This window comes from Somniosus microcephalus, unplaced genomic scaffold (genome assembly GCF_052327205.1).
Source record: "Somniosus microcephalus isolate GS21.2 unplaced genomic scaffold, FLI_Smic_1.0 unresolved_chr2, whole genome shotgun sequence".
NCBI lineage: Eukaryota > Metazoa > Chordata > Chondrichthyes > Squaliformes > Somniosidae > Somniosus > Somniosus microcephalus.
In genome coordinates, this window is record NW_028225180.1 from 44,655,700 (window position 1) to 44,675,753 (window position 20,054).

The following is a 20,054-nucleotide window of genomic DNA, read 5'->3' on the forward strand; positions in this document are numbered from 1 at the left end:
TATCGCTTGACACTTACTGCGTTAAACTTAATTTGCTATTGTATTCATCTGCCATGTATCTGCCCATTCCACCAGCCTGTCTATGTCCTCTTGACATCTATCCCTGTCTTCCTCACTGTTCACTATAATTCCAAGTATTTTGTCATCCACAAAATTTGAAATAATGCCAGTTAAACCCAAGTCCAAATTATTAATATATATCCAGAAAGCACTGGTCATAGTAGCGACCCCTGTAGAACACCACTGTGCACCTTCCTCCAGTCAGAAAAACAACCATTCACCACTACTCTCTGTTTCTGTCACTTAGCCAATTTCGGATCCATGCTGCCACTGTCCCTATTATTCCATTGATTTCAACTTTGCTGGCAAGCCTATTATGTCGCACTTTATCAAACGCCTTTTGTAAATCCTTTTACACCACATAAACCGCATTGCATTAATCGAGTCTCACTGTTGCCACATCAAAAAAATTCAATCAAGTTAGTTAAACACGACGTGCCTTTAATAAATCCGTGCTGGCTTCCCTTAATTACGCCACGTTTGTTACTGGTAATTTTGTCCTTAAAAACGTTTTTTTTTTAACCTATTATCCATCTATATTTCAATATAGAAGTTTAATGGGTGAAAAATATAGTTCTTGTAATCTCTCCTAATAGTCTAACCCTTGGAGCCCTGGTAACATTATGATGAATCTGCGCTGTAATCCTTCCAAGGCCAATATATCCTTTCTGAGGTGCGGCTCGCAGAACTGTAAACAGTATTCCAGATGTGTTCTAAGCAGGGTTTTGTATAGCTGTAGCATCAGCAAACTTTGATATATGAATCTCTATTTTTTATTGTTAGACATTAATAAATGAAGTGAATTGATTAAGACCTAGCACAGTTCCTTGTGGGACACCAACAGTCACTTCCTTCCAATGCAATATATACTCATTCTCCCGACTCTCTCTTCTACCGTCTAACCAGTATCCTAACGACGTCAATAATTTGCGTTTAACTCCATGAACATTAATTTGAGGGAACAATCTTAGATGTGGAACCCTAGCGAATGCCTTCTGTGATTCCATATGAACTATATCAATATACATTTTCTTCAATACCGCTATAGTTATCTCCTCAGAATAATTCAAATAGGTTCGTTAGACATGACCTCCCATTTACAAAACCATGTTGGCTTTCTCTAATCAGCTCGATATCATCGAAATGCTCACTCACGCTGTCTTTAATTATAGATTCCAATAACTTCCCTACAGCAGATATTAGACTAAAGGGTCTATAATTACCTGGTTTCTCTCTGACACCTTTCTGTAGAATCTTAAAATTGTGTTACGTTCCTCCTTTTAGAAACTAACCTTGCATTCGATCGTATTTTGCTCACTGTTAGATAGTAGTTCTCTTACTGTTAGATTAATAATACGATTGGCTCATTATTCATTACTAAATCTACTATGGCCTGCCCTCCTGTTGGTTCTTCAACATATTGCTCCAGAAAACTATCTTGAATGGACTCAATAAATTCACTACCTTACCAACTTGAGCTACTTTTCTCTTCACATTCTGTCTGACAGTTAAAGTCTCAAAATAAAACAACCCTCTTTTTGCTATAATCCTCTCTAATCTCTGAAATAACATATTCTGTATCATCATTCCTGCTATTGGGAACCCTGTAGACAACTCCCGTTAAAGTTTTTCGTACAAGCTTATTCCTCAATTCCCACCACAGAGTCTCAGCTGGTTATTTTCCCTTACGTGTATCCTCTTTTACTAATGCTGTAATATACCTTTAATCATTAAGGCTACCTCTCCTCCTCTTACAGATTCCCTATCCTTTCTATGGAATAGAGAGCCTGGAATATTATCTCCCAAGCATTACCAGATTACTGCATGTCCCAGTAATAATACGATTAGTGCCCTCAAAGCTGTATTTAAGAATATAAGCAATGGGAGCAGGAGTTGGCCATACGGCCCCTAGAGCCTGTTCTGACACTCAATATGACCATTGTTGATCTTCTGCCTCAACTCCACCCTGCCGCACCACCTTCTTATCCCTTGATTCCGTTAATTTCCTAAAAAACTACTGATTTATATCTTGAAATGAGTACCCACAGTCTTCTGGTGTAGAGAATTCCAAAGATTCGGAAACATCTGAATGAAGAAATTCCTCCTCATCTCAGTCCTAAATGGCCGAACCCTTATTCTGAGACTGTGTTCCCTAGTTCTAGACTCCCCGGCCAGGTAAAACTTATCCCAGCATCTACCCTGTCAACCCCTGTAATGTTTTATATTTCATTGAGATCACCTCTCATTCTTCTAAATTCTAGGGAATATGGGCCTGGTCTCCTCAATCCCTCCTCATAGGACAATCCCCTCATCCCAAGCAATCAGTCTGTTGGACTTTAATTGCACTCACTCCAAGGCAAGAATATCCCTACTTAGGTGAGGAAACCAAAACATTACATGGTGCTCCTGGTGTGGTCTCACGAAGGACTGATATAATTGCATTACGACTTAATTAGTCTTATACTCCAAACTATTTATTGAATTAAATCTAACATATCATTTGATTTCCTAATTGCTTGCTGCACCTACATGATAACTTGCAGTGTATAATGAGACCCAGTTCCCTCTTAATCACAACATTTCCCGTTCTTCCAACATTTAAATATATTCTGTCTTTCTATTTTTCCTACAAAAGTGGATTACTACACATTTATCCACGTTATATTCCATCTGCCATGTTACTTACCAATCCCTTAACCTGTCTATATCCCTTTGAATCATCTTTGCATTCTGCCTCACAACTTACTTTCACACCGAGCTTTGTATCTTGAGTAAACTTGGATACATTTGACAAATTTGAGCCTGCATTTCACTAAATTTATTTCTCATACACCGTACATTAGTGCATAAAACTCTTATTTGGGAAAGAGACTCTAAGCTGAACTTTTCACCTGATGGTGTCTTTCTTACACCGTTTAACTACTGTTGGTTGTGGTGTTTGAAGGTCAAACATCAAAGCCCCAGGACAATGTGGCAGGAGTTCCTCAGGGCAGTGTCCTAGGCCCAAATATCTTCAGCTGCTTCATTAATGACCTTCCCTCCAACATACGGTCAGAAATTGGGATGTTCGCTGATGACTGCACAGTGTTCAGTGCCATTCTCAATTCCTCAGATAATGAAGCAGACCATGCCCGCTGGCAACTAGAAGTGGACGATATAAAGTCTTGGGCTGATAAGTGGCAGATAACATTCGCCCCACACAAGTGCCAGGCAATGTCCATCTCCTACAAGCAAGAGACTCACCATGGCCCCTTGACATTCAACGGCATTACCATCGTCCCATCCCCCACCATCAAAATCCTGGGGGTCACCACTGACCAGCAAATTAACTGGACCAGCCACGAGTGGTGATGACCTGGAATTCATTGCCGATGGAAGTGGTGGAAACAGACACACTCAATGTTTTCAAGGGGAGACTGGATAGGCACTTGAGGGAAATAAACTTGCAGGGCTACGGGGATAGAGTGGGGGAATGGGACTGACTGGATTGCTCTACAGAGAGCCGGCACGGACTCCACGGGCCGAATGGCCTCCTTCTGTTCCATTATCACTCTCTCATAACTTAACAGGATTCTTATTTGTCAATTCTCTGTAACTACTTTAATTATTTCAGTGTTTCCTTCACCTGGAGTGTCACTGTGGTGACCTGAACTCTGCTCATATACGCTTTTATCACTTAATTCTCATTTTTACTGTTGTTTATGACTGAGCCCTGTCCCTACCCCATTTAATAGTTTAATGTAAATTATTGCCACACTATTATCCTTTCCACTAAGAATTTGGTTTCTGCCCTGGGAGTGTTTGATTGGAGGTTGTAGATGGAGCTTTACTCTGTTTCTAACCCGTGCTGTACCTGCCCATGGAAGGTTTGATGCGACAGTGTAGAGGGAGCTATACTCTGGTGAGACTCTAAACTATTATTTTGGATCGGTCTTCACAGTAGAAGACATTAAACACATCCCAATAATAATAAATAATCAAGGGGCTATAGGGAGGGAGGAACTTAAAACAATCTCTATCACTATAGAAAAAATATTAGTCAAGCTAATCAATGTAAAGACTAATTAGTCTCCTGGACGCGATTGCCTGTATCCTAGGGTCTTTAAAGAAGTGACTGCAGCTATAGTGGTTGCGTTGTTTGTAATCTAACAAAATTCCCTGGATTCTGGAGAGGTCCCAGCAGATTGGAAAACCGCAAACGTAACACCAAGAAAGGAGGCGGACAAAAAGCAGGAAACGGAAGGCAAGTAAGCCTAACATCTGTCATTGGGAAAATGTTGAAATCCATTATTAAGGAGTTAATAGCAGGACATTTAGAAAATCATAAGACAGTCAAGCAGAGTCAGCATGGGTTTATGAAAGAGATATCGTGATTGAAAGCTTTGCTAGAGTTCTTTGAGGATGTAACAAACATGCTGGATACAGGGGAACCAGTAGATGTAGAGTATTTGGATTTCAGGAAGGCATTCGATAAGGTGTCACATAAAAGGTTACTGCACAAGATAAGAGCTCACGGGGTTTGGGGTAATATATTGGCATGGATAGCGGATTGGCTAACTAACAGAAAACAGAGAGTCACGAAAAATGTGTTATTTGCCGTTTGAAAATCAGTAACTATTGGAGTGCCACAGGGATCAGTGCTGGGTCCTCAACATTTTGCAATATATATTAATAACTTGGATGAAGGAACCGAGTGTACTGTAGACAAGTTTGCTGATGATACAAAGATAGGTGGGTTAACACGTTGTGAGGAGGAGACAAAGTGTCTGCAAAGGGATATAGATAGGATAAGTGAGTGGGAAAAATTGGCAGATGGAGTACAATGCGGGAAAATGAGAGTTTATCCACTTTGGAAGGAAGAATGAAAAAACAAATGATTATCTAAAGTGGTGAGACTACAAAATGCTGCGGTACAAAGGCATCTGGGTCTCGTAGTACATGAAACACAAAAGTTAGCATGCAGGTACAGCAATAATTAGGAACGCTAATGCAATGTTGGCCTTTATTACAAGGGAAATGGAGAATAAAAGTAGAGACGTTTCGATGCAAATTTACAGGGCGCTGGTGAGACCACACCTGGAGTACTGCGTACAGTTTTGGTCGCCATATTTAAGTAGGATATATTTGCATTGGAGGCAGTGCAGAGAATGTTCACTATGTTGATTTCTGGGATGAAGAGCTTGGCGTATGGTTGAGAAGGTTCGGCTTATACTCGGTGGAGTTTAGAAGAATGAGAGGTGATCTTATTGAATCATATAAGATTCTGATGGGGATTGACAGGGTGGATGCTGAGAGGATGTTTCCCCTAAGGGGGTATCAAGATCTAGGGGGCATAGTTTGAGAATAAGAGTTTGCCCATTTCAGCCGGCGATGAGGAGGATTTTCTTCTCTCAGTGGGTCGTGAATCTCTGAAACTCTCTACCCCAGAAAGCTGTGGAGGCAGATTCATTGACTATGTTGAAAAGGAGATTGACAGACATTTGAACTACAAGGGATTCAAGGGGTTTGCAGAGTGAGTGGGGCAGTGGTGTTGAGGCCAAGATTGGATCAGCTATGATCTTATTGAATGGCGGAGCAGGCTTGAGGTCTCGACTGGCCTACTCCTGCTCCTGTTTCTTACGTTTTTCGTATGTTTCTCTTATGTATCAAAGGCGTGCTGTACCTGCCGCGGGAATGGTTGATGGGGCAGTGTAGATGGAGATTTACTCTGTATCCAACTAGTCCTGTACCTGCCCTCGGAGTATTTGAGTAGTGAGTGTAGATTGAGCTTTACTCTGTATCTAACCCGTGCTGTACGTGCCTTCAGATGGTTTGATTGCACGATGTAGATGGAACTTGACTCTCCATATAACCCATCCCGTAACTGCCCTGGGAGTGTTTTATTTTAAACTGTTGAGGGAACTTTATCCTATATCATACGGGTACTGTTCCTAACCCGATGATTCAACCACTTGATACCACAGATGACCCCTCCACTTATTCTCTCTGATGCTTTGAGCGGTGTCGGAGACAGGACTGAATGCACAACCTGTGTACATGCCCAATGAGAATGCGCACCAGGAGTAGAGCCTTGCCATATGACCCTGGAACAAATCGAAAGAGCGGAGCTCTGGCTGCTATATGACATTACTCCAGGCTGCTATATAAATGTCTCCTGTCTCCTTTGTGGTGTCACCTGGAGCCAAGTTTCCACCCCTGGTTATGCCCCATCAGTGGTGTGCCATTTTGGGCAGAGCTGGAGTGGTCATCAGATATTGTGAATGATGTTAATGCCTATAAATAAGGGGAAACAAAATAACTATTTAAAATTAAAGTAATTAATTCAAATAAATTGTAAATATTTTAAAATTAAATATATTAATATTCTCAAAAATAGTCTCATTGTTTTTCTGTAACAAAGTTTCTAATTAAGATGAATCATGTTTATCTTAAAAGTTTCTTTGATTGAGCAGTATCCCAGGAAGGTGGCGAGAGTGAAGATGAATCATCACTACACTAACTGGGGCGCGAGAAAGGTCGCTTGGTTCATACAGAAGACCTGGTGGGACCAAGACACCCAGTGTCGAAGACCAGAAATGGGAAGCTTCAAGAATGATTGCAAATGTGAGGAGCCTTACTGAGAATCTCTTCAGTCGATGATTTCGCCGCGGTCAGAGTCTAAAAAGGATTTGGGAGAAGTTTAGCATCTGGCATAATACTCGGCATTTGATGCAGTAATTTGACTGGGGATTCACTGGTATGTAAAACTAACAGATATCTCTAGTTCTTGACCCACTCCCCAGAGGGAATAGTTTATTCTGTCTGCTCTACCAAAACCCATATCATCTTCAAGACCTCTATTATGTAACTTCTTAACTTCTCTGTTCCAAGGATAATAGTCCTAACTGTTCAAACTTATCCTCATAACTGAAGATCATCATCTCTGGTAACATCCTGGTGAACCTCCTCTGTTTCCTTTCTAAGGCTTTTACATCCTTCCTGAAATGTGGAGCTCAGAAATGTCAACAATACTCCAGCTGAGGATTTGCCAGTGATGTATAAAGTTCTACAATGCGCTTTTAGCTTTTATATTGTATTCTTCTAATAAAAACCCAAGTAATGTATTAGATTTTTTAAGCCCTTGTCAACTTGCCCTGCCACCTTTAATGATTTGTTTATGTGGACATCAAGGTCCCTGTGTACATTTGAACTTTTCAAAATTTTGCCATTTATAGTATATTGTCTTTACATTTTGGTCCTCCAAAGTGCCACACTTACAATTCTCCGCACTTCTCTGCCATGCTTCTTCCCATTGCACCATCCTAGCTATGAAATCCTGAAGACTATAACTATCCTGAACACTATCATCTACATTTCCAAGTGCATCATGTGAAAACGAGATAATACTGTTCTCTAGGTTGTTTATAAAAAATTAAAAGAATAATGACTTAAAATGATACTTAATGAACACCATAGACAGCTACACCGCCCACTCGCCCCCAGTCTGAATAAACATCCATTCACTTCCACCATTGGCTTCCTGTCACTGAGCCTATTTTGTATCCTTATCACCACTATCCCCTTAATTCGCTCGGCTTATAACTTCTTCACAAGCCACATATCCAAGTTTGCCGTTGACACAAAATAGGCAGCTTTGTAAGCAATTTAGATGGAAGCATAACATTACAAAGAATTATTAATAGATTAATTGACAGGACAGAACTGTTGCAAATTGATTTTAATGTAGGCAATTGTGAGGTCACCGACTTTGGACGTAAAAAGAATACATCAGGTTAATTTCTAAATGGGTAATAACTAGAAAAGCTGAGGGCCCAAAGAAAGTTGTGGATCACAAAAATGTCATGGACAGGTGCAACTATACAAATCCCTGGTTTAACCACACCTGGAATACTCTGTCAGTGCTGTGCACCACACCTTAGGAAAGATGTATTTTCTTGGAGCGAGTGCAGTGTAGATTTACCAGAAAGATACATAGACTGCAAGGGTTATATTAGGAGGTAGAGCTTAAGTAAATGGTTGGATTCCCTGGAATTTAGAAGGTTAAGATGTGAGTAGAATGAAGTTTTCAAGATATTAAGGGGAACTGATAGGGTAGATAGAGAAAAAATATTTCCGATATTTGGGGAGTCCAGGTCTGATGAACACTTCTATATGCAAAGGATGGTAGACATTTGGAGCGCTCTTCCACAAACGGCAGTTGATGCTAGGTTAATTGTTAATTTTAAATCTGACATTGATAGATTTTTGTTAACTAAATGTATTAAGGGATATGGGCCAAAGGTGAGTATATGGATTTCGGTCGTAGATCAGCCATGATCTCAATGAATAGAGGAATAGGCTCGCGGGTCTAAGTGACCTACTCCGGTTCCTGTTTAATGTCACTGCATTTGGGGAGGGCTAACAAGGAAAGGGGATACACGTTAAATGGTAGGAAATTGAGTAGTGCAGAGTAACAAAGGGAACTTGGAGTACATTTCCACAGACTCCTGAAGGTAGCAGGCCAGGTAGATAAGGTATTTAAGAAGGCATACGGAATGCTTGCCATTATTAGCTGTGGCATAAAATACAAGAGCAGGGGGTTATGCTTCAAATGTATAAAACACTAGTTATGCATCAGCTAGAGTAATGCGCGCAGTTCTGGTCACTACATTGCAGAAACGATGTGATGGCACTAGAGAGGGTACATAGGAGATTTACAAAGATGTTGCTGGGAGTAGAGAATCTTAGTCATGAGGAAAGACTGGATCGGCTGGGTCTGTTTTCCTTGGAACAGAGGAGGCTGAGGGCAGACCTTATTGTGGTGCATAAAATGATGTGGGGCCTAGATAATGTGTTAGAAAAGGACATATTTCCCTTAACAGAGGGGTCAAAAACCAGGGGGCACAGAATTATATTAGTTGGTGCAAGATTTGGAGAGAAAGGTCTTCACCCAGAGGGTTGTGGGGTCCATGAACACGCTGCCTGAAAGGGTGGTAGAGGCAGGAACCCTAACCACATTTAAAAAGTACTTGGAAGTGCACTTGGGCTGCGTTAACCTGCAGGGCTGCGGACCAAGAGCTGGGAAGTGGGATTAGGCTGGATAGCTTTTGTTGGCTGGCGTGGACACGATGGGCCGAACTGGCCGCCTTCTGTGCTGTAACTTTCTATGACTCTATGTTTCTAGGAGGGGACAGATAGAGTAACAAAGGTAATAGGGCATCAGTGACTAAGGTGACAGCAGGGAAAAAGAGAAATATGTCAAATCTCAAGGCAGTATATTTGAATACGCAAAGCATTCGCAACAAAATAGGTGAATTAATAGCACAGATCAAAATTAACAAGTTTGATCTAATAGCCATAATGGAGACATGGTTGCAAGGTTGCCAACGTTGGGAAAAAATATTCCAGGATACATAACTTTTAGAAGGGATAAGTTAATTGGAAAAGGATGAGGGCTAGCCCTGATAATAAAGGATGGAATACAGAGAGCAGAGAGCAAGAACCTTAGCTCTGAAAATCAAGAAGTAGAATTAGTTTGTGTGGAGCTAAGAAACAGCAACGGGCTGAAAAGATTGGCGGGAGTTGTTTATAGGCCCCTAAACATTAGTTGTAATGTAGGGCAGAGTATAAATCAGGAAATTAGAGGCGAGTGTAGCAAGGGTAATACAGTAATGATGGAGGACCTTAATCTACATATGGACTGGGCAAACCAAATTTGCAGTAACAGCGTGGAGGATGATTTCATGAAATGTATGCAAGATAGTTTTCTAGATAAGTGTGTTGAGGAACCGACGAGGGAACAGGAACTTAGAGCTAGTACTGTGCAAGGAGAAAGGATGAATTAATAACCCTGTAGTAAAGGGGCACTTTGGGAAGTGTGACTATAATAATATGATATTTTTATATTGAGTTTGAAATTGAGTTAGCTAAATCCGAATCGAAGGTATGAGGGGCGAGTTGGCTAAGGAAGATTGCGAAAATACATTAAAAAGTATGACAGTGGACGAGCAATGGCTAGCATTTAAAGAATTAATACATAATTTACTCCAAATATACATTCCATTAAGGCACAAAAACCCAAAGGAAAAGTGGTCCAACCGCGGCTAACAAGAGAAGTTAAAGATAGTATTAGGTCAAAGGAAGTGGTTTTTAATGCTACCGGAAAGAGTAGTAAGTCTGAGGATTGGGAGGATTTTAGAATTCAACAAAGGAGGACCAAGAAATTGATGAAGAAAGTGAAAATAGAATATGAAAGTAAACTTGCGAGAGACATAAAAAGAGTCTGTAAAACTTCTATAGATATGTAAAAAGGAAAGGATTAGCGAAAGCAAATGTGGTTCCCTTACAGACTGAGAGAAGAAAATTTATAATGGGTAGTAAGGACATGGCAGAGAAATTAAACAAATATGTTTTGTCTGTCTTCACAGAAGAAGAGGCAAAAAAACTTCCCGGAAATAGTGGAAAACCAGGGGTGCAGCGAGAATGAGGACGGAAGTTTATTAGGATTAGTAAAAAAATAGTATTGGAGAAATTAATGGAACTGAAAGCCGATAAATCCCATGGATCTGATGGCCTGCATCCTAGTGTTGGCTATAGAGATAGTGAATGTATTGGTTGTCATTTTCCAAAATTCCAGAGAGTCTAGAATGTTTCCCGTGGCTTGGAAGGTAGCAAATGTAACGCCACTATTTAAGAAAGGAGAGAGAGAGAAAATGGGGAACTACAGACTAATTAACCTGACATCATTAGTAGGGAAAATGCTAGAATCTATTATCAAGAACGTGGTAACAGGGCACTTAGAAAATAATAATAGGATTGAGCAGAGTCAACATGGATTTATGAAAGGGAAACCGTGTTTAACAAATCTTTTAGGGTTTTTTAGGTTATAACTAACAGAATAGATAAGGGGGAACCAGTGGACGTGGTGTATTTGGATATTCAGAAGGCATTCGATAAAGTGACACTCAAGCGGTTATTAAAAAATTAGGGCTCATGGGATTGGGGGTACGATACCAGCATGGATTGAGGATTGGTTAATGAACTGAAAACGGAGAGTAGGAATAAATGTGTCATTTTCGGGATGGCAGGCTGTAACTACTGGGGTACCGCAAGGATCAATGCTTGGGCCACAGCTATTCACAATCTACATCAATTATTTGGATGAGGGGACCAAATGAAATGGATACAAGTCTACTGACGGTAAATGGAATATGGTGAAATATGACGTTATCCACCTTTGTAGGAAAAACAGAAAAGCAGAGTTTTTTTAAATGGTGCGAGATTGAGAAATGTTGATGTTCAGAGTGAACTGGGTATCCTTGTACACGAATCACTGAAATTTAACATGCAGTGCAGCAAGCAATTAGGAAAGCAAATGGTATGTTGGCCTTTTTTACAAGAGGATTTGAGTAGAAGAATCAAGGCATCTTCCTGCAATTATATCGAGCCCTGGTGAGACCACTCCTGGAGTATTGTGTACAATTTTGGGCTCCTTACCTAAGGAAGGATATACTTGCCATTGAGGGATTGCAATGAAGTTTCACCAGACTATTTCCTGGGATGGGGGGATTCTCCACTGAGGACAGATTGAGTAGACTAGGCCTATATTTTCTAGAATTTAGAAGAATGAGAGGTGATCTCATTGAAACATGCAAAATACTTACAGGGCTTGACAGGGTAGATGCAGTGAGGATGTGTCCCATGGCTGCGCAGTCCAGAACCAGGAGTCACAGACTCAGAATAGGGAGTCAGCAATTTAGGATTGAGATGAGGAGAAATTTCGTCACTCAGAGGTTGATGAAACTTCGGAATTTTCTACCCCAGATGGCTGTGGACGATGAGTCATTGAGTATATTCAGACAGAGATGATAGATTTTTGAATATTAAGGGAATCAGGGAAGATGGGGATAGTTCAGGAAAGTGGAGATGAGGTTTGTAGATCAGATAAGATCTTATTGAATAGCGGAGCAGGCTCGAAGGGCTAAATTGCCTACTCCTGCTCTTATTTCTTATGTTATATTGTTCTTATGAATGCAAGCTAAGTAAGCGCTTCCATCATTTTCCGACAATCCGCCCACTGTTTGTGTGAGATTCCGGCCGTGTGGCAGGTCTGGGAGATCCCATTGCTGAAGTAGACAAGTGGAAAGTAGTTAAGAAAGTATTAGTGGATGTGGAATTAAAATTCATTCATCCATTGAGAATAGGAGACACCGTGGGTAGACGTCATTATGTAGGGAGCAAAATTAAGGGTAAAGTAAAAGCTTTAAAATTATCCAAAAATGCTGGCAAGTAGATAGTAAGGACTAGCAAAGACTGCTTGGTAAATATTCGGAGTAGTTCACAAGTGAAGCACTAAAGGAGGGCTTGTATGATCGGCAGCGATCAACCGGTTTTTAAGTACAATTACAGTATTCAACCAAACAACATGGGAATCTGGAATCTAGGGACACAGACACCGCGAGATAAAGGAATGGGGACTGACATGAATGACAGTTTACTGACACTGTTACAAGTTACCTCAATTAGAGAATATTTTTGAGGATCTGACAGCGGCTGAATTAATCTCAGTGCTTAAAAAAAGGCCAGGAGAGAGCCAATGGGTGAGCACCTGGGAGGGGTGCAATGTAAAAGAGAATTCTATTGGTGTAAGGGACGATATGTCATATTTAACTAACCTGCTTCGGTTTCTGAAACACATCACTGGCCTGTAGGGCAGGGGAAATGCAGTTGTAATCACACAGTCACATTGAAGCAGCAGACAAGGTCCCACATCTACAAATGGCGAGGAATTATGGGATGGGCTGGGAGATCTGGCACTGCAGAGAGAGCTCATTTCAAAATGTAAGAAGGTTATTGACAAATCGGAACCTGTATGGGAGGGGTGACTATTGAACATCTGGTATCTTCCTTGATGCCAGTTTATTTATAATATTTTGTTCAATAGAAGCTCAACGGGGATGTGTGTATCTTACAACCAAAAAAATTGGTAATAATACCAACAGAGGTAACTCTGTAAATCCATAGAAATGTAATGGGTGGGAGTAGTTCAATTGCCGCATTCTATCTGTACTGGATTCGTTGACACAGCAATCAAAAATTATCAACACTCTTCCCCTCTCTTTCCACAGACAATTACTTTCTCGTTTTGAAATATTCACCTAATTTTCCCTTAACTATTCCCTTAGTTAAAAAAATCCAAGCTCCAGCAAGCTTTTGCATAAAGAACGTTCTGCTAATCTCTCTGCTCATTACTTTTGGGACAATTTGAAGTCGATCACCCTTTATTGCTTGCTCCCCAATTAGATTGAATAATCTCTCCCTCTTCACTCTGCCAAATTGTTCATAATTATTAAAAGCTCTATTAAATCTGCTCTTAGATTTCGCTGCTCCAATGAAAATAGTCCCGATATCTTGCCCCTCATCACCAATCTAGTTCTGATCCATGGCACGGTCCTGGGTTATCTACATTGCCTAATCTCAGTGGAGTTAATGGCCGTTCCACAATGAGGGTTTGAATCTGTACCTGGTTTTCCAACGGTGGCCTCGTCAGCATCTTGTAAAGGTTTATCAAAACATATGTTTCTTGTGATCTATGCTCATGTCTGCAAAACACATATTTCTGTTGGTTTTCCCTTGGATTTACCCACCCGCAGGCATACTTTCTTGGAATTAATGTTTTGGATCTCTATCGCTGTTCTTCCAAACCCTGCAGCTCCTTCCCATTGAGAACCTGCTCACATTCCTTGGCGTTTCTGAAAGATTGAGGCGAGATCACCGATGGAACAATTTGTAACTGATTCTAAGTTGCTGGGATTTTTCAATTATTATTTGGAACAATATGCAACCGCATAACAAGATGGTAATTTCCAAAGATTCTTTCTGACCATTTGCAAATGTTCAGCCAAAGAAAAGAATGCTTTATATCACTTTCATTTTATCTGATTTCAGGCATTGTTTTTAACAGGTCACTTGCAACAATTGTAATAGTTTAGAACGTTATGAATAAACATTAATTCTTACATTCCTTAACATTTGTTTGGGAGATTGATACAGAATAGCAATAATATTACCCATGATATTTTTATCGACAGCACTGAACAAGAGCAGACACCATCGAGATTTTAAGTCAGTATCTGGGACAACAGAGGTGAAAGGTCACATCGATGAGCCGAGATCCGAAAGTTTCCTCCATTCGAACACTGATCACGTGAAAATCGTCAATGAGGAATGGAGTCCGATAGAGAGATCCCCACCTACAATATTCACATCAAACTTCCAGGAAAGTTACCAATATCGGTGATCGCAAGACCTTTGATTGTTTCGGCACAGAATGAAACTTTATTGATGATTTTAAACTGGTGCGCCCGATCCCAGTACCTGCAGTGTAAGCTGGATTCATCTGTTGCCCACATGTCCGACTCCACTGCTGAACCTCAACATTGTTATCTATGATCACTGAACTTGAAATGTGCTAAATTAGCAGGAATAGGTTATGATTACTCAGCAAAAGCACCGTAAAACTAATGCAAAGCCGACATCAAACGCATGCTGCAAAATGGAAGAAATGTTTACAAAAGAACTCACATTTCCAGAAAGAAGGACGTTATACGGTGGAAAGGACGTTGAAATTGAACTTCAGTTTAAAAAAAAGCTTTCGTTTAACCTGATTATTCTTACTCTCATTTTCTAACTAATCTCAAAATTAGTGTCCAGGGGGATTTCGCCACATTCTTCAGCTCTTCTCTGAATTTGCTCTGCGTCGCTGCATAAATACACGGGTTTTGAAAGCAACTTTAAAACTTCAACAACGCTCCGGTTTGAGTGGCGATATATGCAGGATTTGTGTGGTCGCCTCGGTAATTAGTGGTGCTTAGCAGTCTGGTAGTTAATAAACTCACGGCATTTGTCAGCCACAACAGTATAAAACTGCCCGAAATAGTGAACAATAAAATGATGGATTTCCTTCGGTTCTCCATCTCTGTATCACTGTGATTCTCACTCCTGTGACCTCGGAGTCCCCTGCGGGATCTGCTGGCCACTAAAATACGTCGAACGGTTAAAGAATTAAACAAGGCGATTAAAGTAAAAGGAATCCAAAAGACCCAGGCGGTGTGAAACCAGACGTAAGCTATGCCTGGAGGTGAGGTAGCAAAGCCTACACTTTTCCGGCAGCCCCACTGCACCTTGTTAATTATTTGCTCAGAGTCCACTGCAAACAAAATGGGGATGTCCTTTAAAAAGATGAGGACCGTGAACGATGTTATAACCGCGGTCGCAGTTCTCTCGGTGCAATACTTTGCTTTTAACCTCTCCCAGCAGATAACAACACATCGGTCAAATGTGAAGGAGACGGTGAACCAAACAGACAAATCGAGGGTGACAGCAGTCATATATAGAATGAACGTACATACTGGAGTCTGGGACAGGAATGAAAGTGGAAAGTGATAACTAAAAATATGATACACTATTACATTAATGATGATGACCATTAGATCTGCTGTTGCCATGGCCACCATGTAGACAGAGATACACTTGGAAAGGCCGCAGTTTCCTCGGGAGAGAATCACCATTGTCACGAGGTTCGCTGTAAGAAAGAGAGAGGAGAAAAATAATGTTCCAGTGTCTGATTGAAATATATAGGGCAGTACTTGTGGAGAGCATTTTACTCCATTCAGTGTAATTATCAATACGGAGCAGCGAGAGAACAGGATTGGTATTGGAACCATTATCTGGGAATCGGACTCATACATTTTAATGAGCTGCTGCAGCGCTCACTCTGCACGGGGCTGGGGCTGGAGGGGCGGGAAGACGGTCCGAAGAACCGCCAAAGTCCTTGTGTAGCTGCTTCAAAGAACATTGTAAAATCAGTGAGGTTATTGGATTAAGGGAAGCACGGAAAGTATAAATAGGCGGTTCACGAGTTGGTGCCAGTCACTACCGACTAATTAATACTGACATCTAATAAACAACTTACCTTTTCCGACCAGGCTGACCAGCTACACAGTTAATCCTGATAAACAGTAAACAGGTTACAATGACTCACCGGGGACAGCGACGGCTGCGAGAATCGGGTAATAAATCTCTGTTATCTGCAACATAGTTGGTTGACCCATTTTCTATGTGAATGGAATAATTCTGTGTCAGAGCTGAAAGACTCTGACTGGCGCACGGCTGAGGCAATGGAAGCGAACCTATATTTATCCACACATCAATCCTCCAGCGAGTCAATCAGGTTAAATCATAATTAGCATTTGTTACAGTCATTGAACAAATAGACTCAGGTAAGTTGTTTTTCATCTGATACGTCAGATTAATAGAAATAGTTGAAATTGATATGGGAAAGTTTATCAAATAAAATATAATTAAATCATTCTTTACAATTAGAGTGTTCAATCTCTCAGTACTGCTGCTGCCTCTGTTACTACAGGAGCAATGAAGGCAGCCCCCTAGCCCTACACGTCCTGACCCTATACTTGACTCAGTTTTATTGCTCCAAACCCTCCAGAACAGGCGGTGATCAAATCTTGCGGTATTGGTGATGACTACAGTCATGCGGTATTAAAGGTAACCACGTTCCTCTGGTAGCTGTAGTAAAGCTACACTTACACAAGAGGTGAGAGTGCTTCTCCAGTACTTGTGGCAGCCCTACACTTAAACTAGAGGTGACTGAGTTTCTCTTGTACTATTGCTGCCCCTACACTTACACTAGAGGAGACAGTGCTCCCCTGGTACTAGTGGTACCACTGCACTTACACTAGAGTAGACAGTGCTCCTTCAGTACTGGCGGTACACCTGCACTTACACTGGAGGGGAAAGTGCTGCTTCAGTGCCAGTGGTGCCCCTACACGTATACTAGAGGATACAGTACTCCTTCAGTACTAGTGGTGCCCCTACACTTACACTAAAAGAGCAGTTTACTTCATTACTAGTGGTGCCCCTACACTTACACTAGAGGAGAAAGTGCTCCTTCAGTATTGTGGTTCACTACACTGATACTCGATGGCATTGCTCCTGCGGTGCTAGGTATATCCTTGCACTTAGACTACTGCTGGACGTTAACGTCCTGTTATAGTGGTTCCCACACTTACACAAGCAGTGCTCCTTCTTCTATGGTACGAGTGGTAACCCTACATATATACTAGAGGTGTCCGTGCTTCAGCAGTAGTAGTGGTAACCCCAAATTTCAATGGTAGTGACAGTGATGTTCTGGTATTAGTGATAACCTACAATTAATCACGAGCTGACCATCCTCGACAGGTGCAAGTGTCACCCATACACATACAATAGAGGTGCTCCTCCTGTACTATTGGTAATCCTATACTTATATTAGAGGTGAACACGCTACTCCGTGTCTAGTGTTACCCTACACTTATACTAGGTGTGAACATGTTCTCCCTTACTAGTGGTACCCTTACACTTACACTTATACTGAAAATGCTCTTATGGTATTAGTGGCAGCCTACATTTACACAATAGCAGACCGTACTCCTCCTGTACTAGCAGTACCCCTACACTTACACTAATGCTGAACGTGTTCCCTACACTTTAACCAGCGGTGATCCTGCTTCTACGGTATGAGTGTTCACCCTACATATATATGAGATGTGACCGTGCTTCACCAGTAGTAGTGGAATCCCCACACTTACAATGGTAGTGAAAGTGATGTTCTGGTATTAGTGATAACCTACAATTAATCACGAGCTGACTGTCCTCGACAGGTGCGAGTGGTACCCCTAAACATACACCAGTTGTGACCGTGCTCCTCTGGTAATAGGGTGTCTGCACTTACACCAGATATGACACTGCTTTTCCTCTGCTATAGCTGATTATATTCCTATTCGAGGCCCCAATCTTGTTATACGGATGGAGACCCATCTATTGCACTACTGGCGATGAATCTGCTGTTGCAGCACCAGCGATATACCTGCAGCTGGGACACTAGAAAGAATACAAGAATATAAGAAATTATGAGGGTGCTAGATAGAGTGGACAGGAAGGGCCTATTTCATTTAGCAGGGAGGTCAATAATCAGAAGGCATAGCTTTAAAATAAGTGTTAGAAGGATTAAACAGGAGAGGATGAGAAGTGTTTCCAGCCAGAGGGTGGTGGGGGTCTGGAACTCACTGTCTGAAATGGTGGTAGAGAGAAAATCTCATAACTTTTAAAAAGTACTTGGATATGGACTTGATGTGCCATAACCTACAGGGCAACGGACCAAAAGCTGGAATGTGGGATTAGGCAGGCGAACTCTTTCTCGGCTGGCAGAGACACGATGGGTCGAATGGCCTCCTTCTGTTCCGTACATTCTCTGCCATACATTTCTATGATTCTATTCGGCCCTTCGAGCCTGCTCCACTATTCAATAAGATCATGGATGACCTTCGACCTCAAATCCAGCTTCATGCACTATCCTCAAATCCGTTGGTTCCCTGAGTATGCAAAAATCTATCGATCTACGTGTTGAAAATAGTCAAGGACTGAGCATCGACAGCCCTCTGGGTAGCGGATTACAAAGATTGACAACCCTCTGAGTGAAGAAATATCTCCACAGCTCAGTCCTAAATGGCCGGCTTCTTATTCTGAGATTGTGACACCGAGTTCTAGATTTCCTGGACAGGAGAAACATCCTTCCAGCAATTACCCTGTCAAGCTCCTTAAGAATGATATACGTTTCAATGAGATCACCTCTCATTCTTCAAAACTCCAGGAATAATAGGCCTAATTTACACAGTCTCTCCTCAGCCTAGGAATCAGTCGAGACAATCTGTAAGGCAAGTTTATCCTTCATTAGTTAAGGAGAGCAAAATTGTACACAGTACTCCAGGTGTTGTCTCGCCAAGGCCCTATATAATTGCAGTAAGACTTCTCTAATCTTATACTCCAATCCTTTTGTAATGAAGACGAAAATACCATTTCATTTCCTAATTCTTTGCTGCATCTGCATGTTAACTTTCCTTGATTTCTGAACAATGACACCCAGGTCCCTCTGAATACCAACATTTCCCAATCCCTCAACATTTAAAACATATTCTGCTTTTCTATTTTTCCTACCAAAGTGGATAACTTCACATTTTTCCACAATAGATTTCAGCTGCCATGCTCTTACTCATTCACTTAACCAGTCTATATCAATTTGCAGCGTATTTGCATCCTCGTCACAGCTTACATAACAACATAAGAACATAAGAAATAGAAGCAGCAGTAGGCCAATCGTCCCCTCGAGCCTGCTCCACCATTCAATAAGATCATGGCTGATCTGATCCTAACCTCAAATCTTCTATCACTCTCCATCCCACCCGATCCCATGTGATCTCCCGGGAGAGGCGAAGAACCAGTTAAAAAACCCAATGGCCAATTTGGGAGAAAAAAATCTGGGAAATTCCTCTCCGACCCATCTAGGCGATCGAAACTCGTCCAGGAGATCACTCTGTCCCTATATTTTCTACTGTACTTACCTTCTGTAAAGGCGATGTCCACCCCAGCCAGGAACAGGAAGAAAACCATCTCCTGAAATCTAACACAGAATTAGAACACAAGAAGTACTGACTCGAGAGCAAGTATGTATTTTCTTAAGTATGGACACCAAAACTGTATGCAGTATTCCAGGTGTGGTCTCATCAATACCTTGTATACCTGCAGCAATACCTCCCTGTTTTTATATTTTATCCCCCTAGCAATAAAAGCCAACATTCCATTGGCCTTCTTGATCACTTGCTGCACCTGCATACTAACTTTTTGAGTTTCCTGCACCAGGACCCCCAGATCCCTTTGTACTACTGCACTTTCCAGTTTCTTGCCATTAAGGTAATAACTTGCTCTATGATTTTTCCTGCCAAATTGCATAACCTCACACTTTCCAGTATTGTATTCCATCTGCCACATCCCTGCCCACTTACTTAGCCTGTCTATGTCACTTTGCAGGTTTTTTATGTCCTCCTCACTCACTACTTTCCCTCCCATCTTTGTATCATCTGCAATCGTTGATATGTTACACTCGGTACCCTCCTCCAAATCGT

At 41.3% G+C, this 20,054-nt stretch overlaps 1 pseudogene; it reads right to left on the bottom strand.

The window, feature by feature from the left end:
• Nucleotides 1-14,670: 14,670 nt before the first annotated feature.
• LOC147092590 (putative G protein-coupled receptor 139) lies at nucleotides 14,671-16,151 on the bottom strand (annotated as a pseudogene).
• Between the last annotated feature and the right edge of the window lie 3,903 nt (nucleotides 16,152-20,054).